Genomic DNA, 8812 nt, shown 5'->3' on the forward strand with positions numbered 1-8812 from the left:
TCGTCCCTCATCATATCGCTTAGGGCAATGGTGCTTGCATCCTTGTACGGTCGGGCGCTAGTTTTATCACGGGCTGAAAGAACACAGTTAAAATCACCGGCAATAATGAGGAGCCTATTACACTGGGTATACTGTTTTAGCTGATCGAAAAATCTGCGTCTTTCCTCAGCGACAGTCGGCGCGTACAAACAAATAACACGCCATTCCAATGACGATAATAAAAAATGGCAGACAATAAGCCGACCTGACGGGCATGACGTCACAGCTTATACTTTTGCTCCAAGACTATGTCGGATGAACAAAGCGCACCTGGAAGAAGTTACCACAGCATGGCTCACTATATAACACAGTATCGAGCTAAGAATTGACGCACCATACCCCCGGTTTCGTCATCGCCCTCAACTTTCGTCTCCTGTACTGCTAGAATGTCCAGTTCATGTTCGCTAGCTAGTTGATGGAGTTGACTTTGCTTCCTCCTTGAGGCAAGCCCACGTACGTTTAAAGTGGCCACACGAAATGACCTATCCATAGACATCATTCCGAGGCGGTGAAAACCCGGGGGCATGACGCTCACCTCACTACTGCGCTTTTTTCCTGGGTGCCTTGTCACGGTGCAGTCCTCAGGGAGGCAAAGGCGGCGTTTCCGCCGTCTTGCGCTCCGTCGAAGTGTTCGGCCGAAGCCGAAGGGAAAGACGCCGCACGGGAGTCGTTTTCGCAGGCGCCTCGTCCGTTGCGACGGCGCTGGGCCACTTCTCCTTTTCGCCTGCTTCGTGGGGCCGCTTTGCGGTCGCACTGGCACAGTCGCTATCGATGCCTGTCATCGGCACTTCCTCGGGAGTAGTCTCTACAGCTCCGCCGGAAAAAGTGTGGCCGGTACTACTTGGAGCAGCTTTCTTACTCCGGTCCTCCACGGCTTCATGCAGAAGCCCGGCTTCGGGCTTACCTGGAGCTTCAAGGAGGGCGTCCTGTGCAGTTTTCGGGGTACCCTCTTGGGTAGTCGGGTTTCGGCACACTCCTGCTGTTTCCTCGGAGTCTGCCTCATCCATAAGGTGGTCCAATGCATCGTTTGCCTGGACTGGTCCGGTCACGCTGGCGTACGTCTTTGGGCAATCCGCGTCCTCATGGCCGAAGCGGCGACAACGACTGCAGCGAGGCACTTTGCAGTCCCGACGTATGTGCCCGGTGCTCTTGGAGCGCAGACAGAGCGGAGCGTGGCCTGGAACAACGACGAGAGTCAGCTCTCCGGCTATCTTGAGCTGGTGTGGTATGTCGTCGACTTTGACGTCGCCATGCAATTGCAGTCCAACTGAGCAAGTCGTCGAGGCCTTTTCCGTGACGCCTTGCACACGCCACTTCTCCCGCGTCACCTCCAACACTTTCCCGTAGGCTGTCAGGGCCACACGAATGTCTTCGTCGGTCACGCCGTGCAGCAACCAGTGTAGCTTTAAGCGAACCTCCCGGTTGTTTGGATCAATGAGCAAACATGGGCGATCCTTTACCTTCACGTTGACAGCGGTGAGCAATTTCTGAGCGGCGTCAGCACTCGTCATTGTTACAGCCCACACGTGGTTCATCTGATGCGCCCCCAACGCCAAAACGTCGGGGAGCGCACCTAGATTGGCCAAAGTGTCCCGGTAGTCTTCGACACGGTAGGGCCGAGCTCTTGGGTCGCCGTGTATGAAAACGGTGTTCGCGACGATGCGTCCGGATGGCAGATTTGGCAGAATAACCTGATAATAACCGCTCCATGGGAGCAAGCCATCCCGCTACCGTTTCGCTTGAAAGCCAGAAGTGGAATGCACCTCGCATGTGTCCTCGTTAGTCCTCGTTATACTAACGAGGACACATGCGAGGTGCCAGCTAAAGCAGTATATGCACGATTTGAAAAAGAAAGAAGATATGCAAAAGTGTTCACGCAATCTTTTTTTTTCTTTATTGCCACATTTCTGGTTGATAACTTTTCACAACAGAGGACAATCACTGTAACGAAAACCAAAGTACAATATACATTTGCTGTGTGTGCACGTATTCAACCAGTATCGTACTGGCTTAGTCTAATCAAAATTCGCGGAAATACACCAACGGCTCTACTCTTGGGAGCCACTCGGGTGGTTGCTCTGTCGCTTTATGGAGGGCGACAAACCAGTGCATTTGTTCTCTGAAATACATTCGTGCAGGCCGCGCATCATTATCAACATGGTATCCTGCCATTCTCGCGCGCCAAATACAGTGGAGGCCCAAGAGCATAATTAGGTCAAAAGGCACCCCGTCCTCATTATCTATGCTTAAGTAACGAATGCCATACGGGTCTAGTGGAAATTCTTTCTTTAGTGTCCTCTGCAATACATCCCCGAAAAACACGCCTTCCCAACAGTTTAAAAAACATGATCTATTGTCTCTGGCTGCTTGCAAATTAAACAGTGTGTTCCCCCCGGTAAATACACTCCCTTTGCCTCCAAAAACTTCTTAACTGGTAATGTTCCCGTGTGTAATTTAAAGAAGAATGTCTTTGTTCCTGGCGGGACCTGCATTCTCTTTACTCTTCTTAAAACATGTTTTTAAAATGTTTTAAAACATGTTTTTAAAGCATGTTTTACACATGTTTTAAAACATGTTTTAAAAAGGTGTTCACGCAATCTTACCCACTAGTGGAAAAAAATAGAGACAGCTACTAGGGTTCAGTGTCGAGTGCGGCGCCCTAGTAGGAACAACCAGGAAGGAAAAAAGAAACACTCCCGGTCGGGGAATTGAACCCCGGTCTCCTGCATGACAGGCGGGGATACTGGCAAAAAAAAAAAAAACTATACTAACGAGGAGACATGGGATGTGCCAGCTAAAGCAGTATATACACGATGTGAAAAAAAAAGATATGCAAAAGCATTCACGCAATCTTACCCACAAGTGGAAAAAAAATAGAGACAGTTACTGGGGAGGAGTGTCGAGTGCGGCGCCGCGTGCGCCTACAAACAAGAAGGAAAAAAGACACGCTCCCCGTCGGGGAATCGAACCCCGGTCTCCCGCGTGACAGGCGGGGATACTGGCCACTATACTAACGAGGATTTTTTTTTCTTTATTACCGGTTTGGCACTTCCAAACACAGAACTCATAAATACAATTCTACAAGTACAATAAAAGACGCGTGAGCCTTTTCATGGCTGGAGTGTGAAGCTAAAATGGCTTCAGAGAAGCCAGCTTATCAAGCACAGGTATCCAATCCGGTGGGTTCCTCTGTATTTTGAGAACATCTCGTATGTACACACAGTTTTCACTGAAGTTTTGCATGGCCGATCTTGCGTTGACATCCGCATTTCTGACCGCCATTCTCGTTTTCCACACACTATGCAAACACAGTAACATGAACATGTCGCATGGCATTTCATCAGGATCTTCACATGGCAAGAATCGGATACCAAAGGGTGTTACTGGCAAATCTTTCTGAAGTGTCCGTTTAAGGATGTCCCACAGGAAAACAGCATCGTGACAGTCCAAAAAGATGTGTTCTATCGTTTCCTCCTTTCGACATATCAGGCAGTGTAATCCCCATGGTACAAAAATACCTTTGTTTTGAAGCCACGGTTTTACAGCGAGCGTACCCGTGTGCAGTTGGAAATAGAATGATTTAGATGACGCTCTTACTGGCATTTTTCGAACTCGTTTTAATACGTCCAGTTCTGGTCCTAGTTGATAGATGGAGCGGTACAACGGTATTGGTAAAAAAACATCAATTAGATCTTTGTACAATCGTTTACGTGCCACTGCGCTCAAATATTCTAAGGAACACCGTGGCTTCAGTACTTGACATGCGGACACTATTTCGCGCCAAAAACTGCTCAGTGTTCCACGCGTATCTGCATTTGATGACACAATATAATCCGGGATATGATTACACAGCTTAATGTGTATAACAGTACGCAAGAAAACATCGCTTTGGTCTCTCAGAAAGAAAAACCTTGAAACTATTTGTTTCAAAAATAAATGACACAGACCAAGCCCTCCGTGTCGCACCGAAAGGAACAAGTTACCGACTGGTGCGTTCCTAGGTAGAATTCCATATATAGGTGGCAAACACTCTGTGTAATTTTTGGACACAAGTTCTGCTCATACTGAACACTTGGAGTACATAAAACACTTTTGCAACAAAAAACACATTACAGACTGCGGCGCGGGGAAAACAGAAAAGTTCTGCTCTCCCCATTTTTCAGACTGATCGTTGAGCCTTTCTGTCTCTCGTGCCCAGTATTCTGCAGTATTTCCATAATACTGGAGAGGAACCCTCAAGTATCTAGCAGGAATACTTCTCCACCTCATGTTTGCATACGCCTCCGGCGTTTGCCCTCAATTTCCATGCCAAATGCCCAGAGATTTATCCCAGCTAACGGCACTTCCGGTAGCACTGCAAAATGATGTAGCTTCTTTAACAGCTTCTTTAATACTGTCCTTGTCTTTGCAGATTATGGCTATGTCATCCGCATATGCCAGTATATTTACTTCAGTAGCATAAAAGGAATAACCATGCACCCTTGTATTTATGCGAATTTTTAAACACAAGGGTTTCAAATAAAGTGCAAGAAGAAGAGACGAACACGCACACCCTTGTTTTATACCTGACAGTACTGGAATGTTTTCACTTAAGGTATTGTTGATTATAAGGTTTACTGCACACCCTTCATACACCATCTTGATGCCTTCAGTGATACCACTACCTACATTACAATGTTCTAATATTAACTGTAATATGTCATGATTAATTCTATCAAATGCTTTCTGAAGATCCAGTTGTATCATAGCTATGTTGTCGTGAGTCATGTCACAGCTTTCTAGGATAGTTCTAGCGGTGTGTATGTTTGTGTAAATTGTCCTGCCATTGATGCCACATGTCTGGTGAGGTAATACAAGGTGTGTGATAACGCTCTGCAATCTCTTGGCTAGCACCTTCGTAAATATTTTGTAGTCTACATTCGTGAGACTTATAGGTCGATAGGCCTCAACAGACAACAATTTCCTGGGATCATCCGATTTTGGAATAAGTACTACGTGGCATTTCCTAAACGATAAAGGTGCTCTTTTTTGATCGTAGCACTCATTTACCACGCGATGTAACGCTCGTGCCAGTTCTTCCTTGAAGCATTTGTAAATGGCAGCCCCTAGTCCATCAGGCCCAGGTGCTTTGCCGGTGCTTAGTTCATCAATGGCCTGTTTTACTTCATGCACACTAATTGGCAATTCAAGCGTTTGTCTTACTTCATCGCCTAGCCTTGGCATGAGCGACAGAAATTCGTTTCGAAAGGCTTCTGTACCTTTTATTTTTGGGCTTAGCAGTTTTTGATAGCATTCAACAAACGCTTTCTCTATCGATTCCTTGTAACGTGTCACTTCGTTTTTATATCTCATTTCTTTTATATCTTGTTTTACTGCTTGCCTTTTTTCTTCACCGAGTGCCCGCTTAGTAGGCGTTTCCCCTAGCCATAGTCTTTCACCCCGTGCTCTGACGATCGCTCCACGATATTTATTTTCATCTATCACTTCGAGCTTACTTTTAAGGTCACGTAGTTCCTTGCTAAAGTGTCCAGGGTTAGCACTCTCAACCGCAATCATATAATCTAACGTGCTCCTAAGTTCTTTCTCTTGCTGTTTTTCAATGCTGCGCCGCACGCAAGCTCGTTCAATCGCCGCAATCTTTACTTCATTCTTAAATTGCTCCCAAAGTGTTGTGAAATTGGAAGATTCAACCGAACACATTTCACCTATCTTTTCCTTTACTTTTTTAACAAAAATTTCATCATCCAACAGTGTATCGTTTAATTTCCACAAGTTCCAAGTGAACTTGGACACTTTTGTCTTGGTTCCTAGTGTCGCTATCACCAAGCAGTGATCACTAAATGTGACGTTCTTTACTTTGTATGTAGTATTGTGTGGTATCACAACTGCCGGAACATATATGCGATCTAGTCTAGCATGACTTACACCTTGGTAGTGCGTATACTGTACGTGCTCATCGCCGTCAAAAATGCAACCAACGTCGTCTAGTTCAAGTTCGTTTAAAAGCGCGTTTAACAGTGTCGCACTTCTATCGCGGTAAGTCAATCTGTTGGCTCTGTCTTGCAGCCTGCACACACAATTAAAGTCTCCAAATATAATTATGTTTCTTTCGTACGTCATGCATGTTCTCAGGTTTTCTATGTATTCTACACGTTCGGTAATGTTATTCGGAGCATACACACATATTGCACGCCAAAGGAGGCCACAAAAGCCAAAGTCGATGAAGAGTAGCCTGCCATCATCACTGGACTTTACAGATTGCGCTACAATATCGGTGCATTTTCGAACAAGTATTATGCAACCCGCTGAAGTGCCTCTAGCATGAGAAACACCTTCATTATACCTATCCCTGAAAGTTTCGACCATTCTGTCCGTTTGCTCTTCACTTTGTACTTTGGTTTCCTGCACTGCCATTATGTCAATGTCATTTTCCAACAAGAGACGGCTTAACTGGCACTGCCCCCTGCGGGCTGCCAAACCCCTCGAATTCAAGGTCGCCACACAAAGGGGAACTGTCAGATTAACAACCATTTTCGGATTAGCAAACAGCCGGAATGATACTCACATCTGGAGAGGCAGGGATAGCAAAAACCAGCACAGGTCACATTCTACTTGTCCGCTAGGTAACGTCTTATACTGAGGACAGGCTGCTGAACACACTTCGCGCCCCGCTAAAGCGGGGACGATGTTGAAGTCGTCCGCCTATCAGGCGGTATCTTCAACTTCTGTTTGAGGCCCATTCGCCTCGTTATAGCGGTCTTCGGCGACGGCTCGCTGCTGCTCGATGCTTCGAGTGAACCTTGAGATTCGTCGGTGGCCTCACGAGGCCTCTTTGCAGCTGCTTTAGCGGCTGCTGTCATTTCAACATCCTCAATGCCTTCGGTCTCGTCTTTCGCGGTCGTCACTGATGCGCTTACTAAAATCACGTCCTTTCTCTCATTGACGTTTTGGTCGTTAGTCGGCTTCCCAACTAGCACACTATTTGCCTCGCCAGATTGGCTGCCGCCGGGCCCAGTGGAGTTTTTCTGAAGTGAAGACGCCTCAGAGGGTGTGCTGTCTGCCGCCAGTTCTTCGGTCGTTGCTCGGGATCCTGCATCGGCATCAGCATGGTCCATTATGTGTTCAGCCATCTCGTCGCCTTTAACTGGGCTTGTTACCGCTGCATAGGATCGCACGCAGTCTTGTTCTTCGTTGCCGAATCGTCGGCAGAGTGCACAGCGTGGTATGCGACACTCGCGCCTCATATGTCTAATTCCATTGCACCGGAGGCATAACGGGGGCCTTCCTGGTACATGCACGAGCACTAAGTTTTCCACGACGCGCACCTGATGAGGCAAGTCTTCAACTGTAATTCCAGGCTTTGGCAAGAGTGTCACCAAACGGGTGGCGGACCCTTTATCATTACATCCCTGTACTCACCACTTTTCTCGGGTGACATCTGTAACCTTTCCGTAAGGGGTTAACGCTGCTCGAACTTAAAAATTACGGGGTTTTACGTGCCAAAACCACTTTCTGATTATGAGGCACGCCGTAGTGGAGGACTTCGGAAATTTTGACCACCTGGGGTTCTTTAACGTGCACCTAAATCTAAGTACACGGGTGTTTTCGCATTTCGCCTCCATCGAAATGCGGCCGCCATGGCCGGGATTCGATCCCGCGACCTCGTGCTCAGCAGCCCAACACCACAGCCATTGAGCAACCACGGCGGGTGATGCTCGAACTTCGTCGTCGTGCACGAAATGCAACAGCCAATAAAGCTTCAGTCTGATGCCTTGCTTGCAGGAGTCATAAACGACGCAGGGCTGGTCTTTCACGTTGAATGTTTCTGCCGCAAGCATCTTTTTCTTCGAAGCTTCATCACGGAAGGTCACCGCCCATACATGATTCATTTGGAAAGGGCCAAGGGCCACCACTTCCGGCAGCAGTGCAAGACGCGCGAGCGCATCTCGAAAGTGCTCGACCCGATACGGCCTGGTTTTAACGTCCGCATGCAAAAATACTGTGTACAAAACTGATGTACCTGAAGGCAGATGAGGCAAAACAACTTGATAATCCAGGTAAGGCTTATCCGTACACCTGGTGCTACGGCCGAGGGCCGCTGTAACCGCCCCTACGGAGCAAGGCATTCCGTGTCCGTTCACTGCGGTGGCCGGAAGTGGAAACCTATACTAACGAGGAGACATGGGATGTGCCAGCTAAAGCAGTATATACACGATTTGAAAAAAAAAGATATGCAAAATCGTTCACGCAATCTTACCCACAAGTGGAAAAAAATAGAGACAGCTACTAGGGTGCAGTGTCGAGTGCGGCGCCGCGTGCGCCTACAAACAAGAAGGAAAAAAGAAACACTCCCCGTCGGGGAGTCGAACCCCGGTCTCCCGCGAGACAGGCAGGGATACTGGCCACTATACTAACGAAGATTTTTTTTTTCTTTATTGCCATTCTTTGACAAGGGAAGCAGACATACAGATGGCGTAAGGATGATATGTACAGTGCTCTGGTGATATAACCGCCTGCCGTCATTAGGCAGGCGTGCATTGTTAGAACCGCTTTAGACAGACGAGTTCATCTAACAAGGTAGCCCATTCAGGCTTATCTAGTCGTGCATTGCAAGCCTCGCTCAAGAACAAAATACTTTCAGTAAAGTGCTCTCTAGCTGGGCGAATAACCAGTCTTTCATGCCTGACGTCCATGCGTGTTTTCCACAGGCTGTGTAGAATCAACGCCATAAGCATATCATAAGGAAGACCACTTTCACTGACAATTGGAAGGA

General features: G+C 47.4%; 1 non-coding gene across 1 annotated transcript; it reads right to left on the bottom strand.

Moving 5' to 3' along the window:
- Window positions 1–2987: 2987 nt before the first annotated feature.
- TRNAD-GUC (transfer RNA aspartic acid (anticodon GUC)) lies at window positions 2988–3059 on the bottom strand. The gene has a single exon. It is a non-coding gene; the product is annotated as a tRNA-Asp (tRNA).
- Window positions 3060–8812: the final 5753 nt, after the last annotated feature.

Source organism: Dermacentor andersoni, chromosome 4 (assembly GCF_023375885.2).
Source record: "Dermacentor andersoni chromosome 4, qqDerAnde1_hic_scaffold, whole genome shotgun sequence".
Taxonomy (NCBI): domain Eukaryota; kingdom Metazoa; phylum Arthropoda; class Arachnida; order Ixodida; family Ixodidae; genus Dermacentor; species Dermacentor andersoni.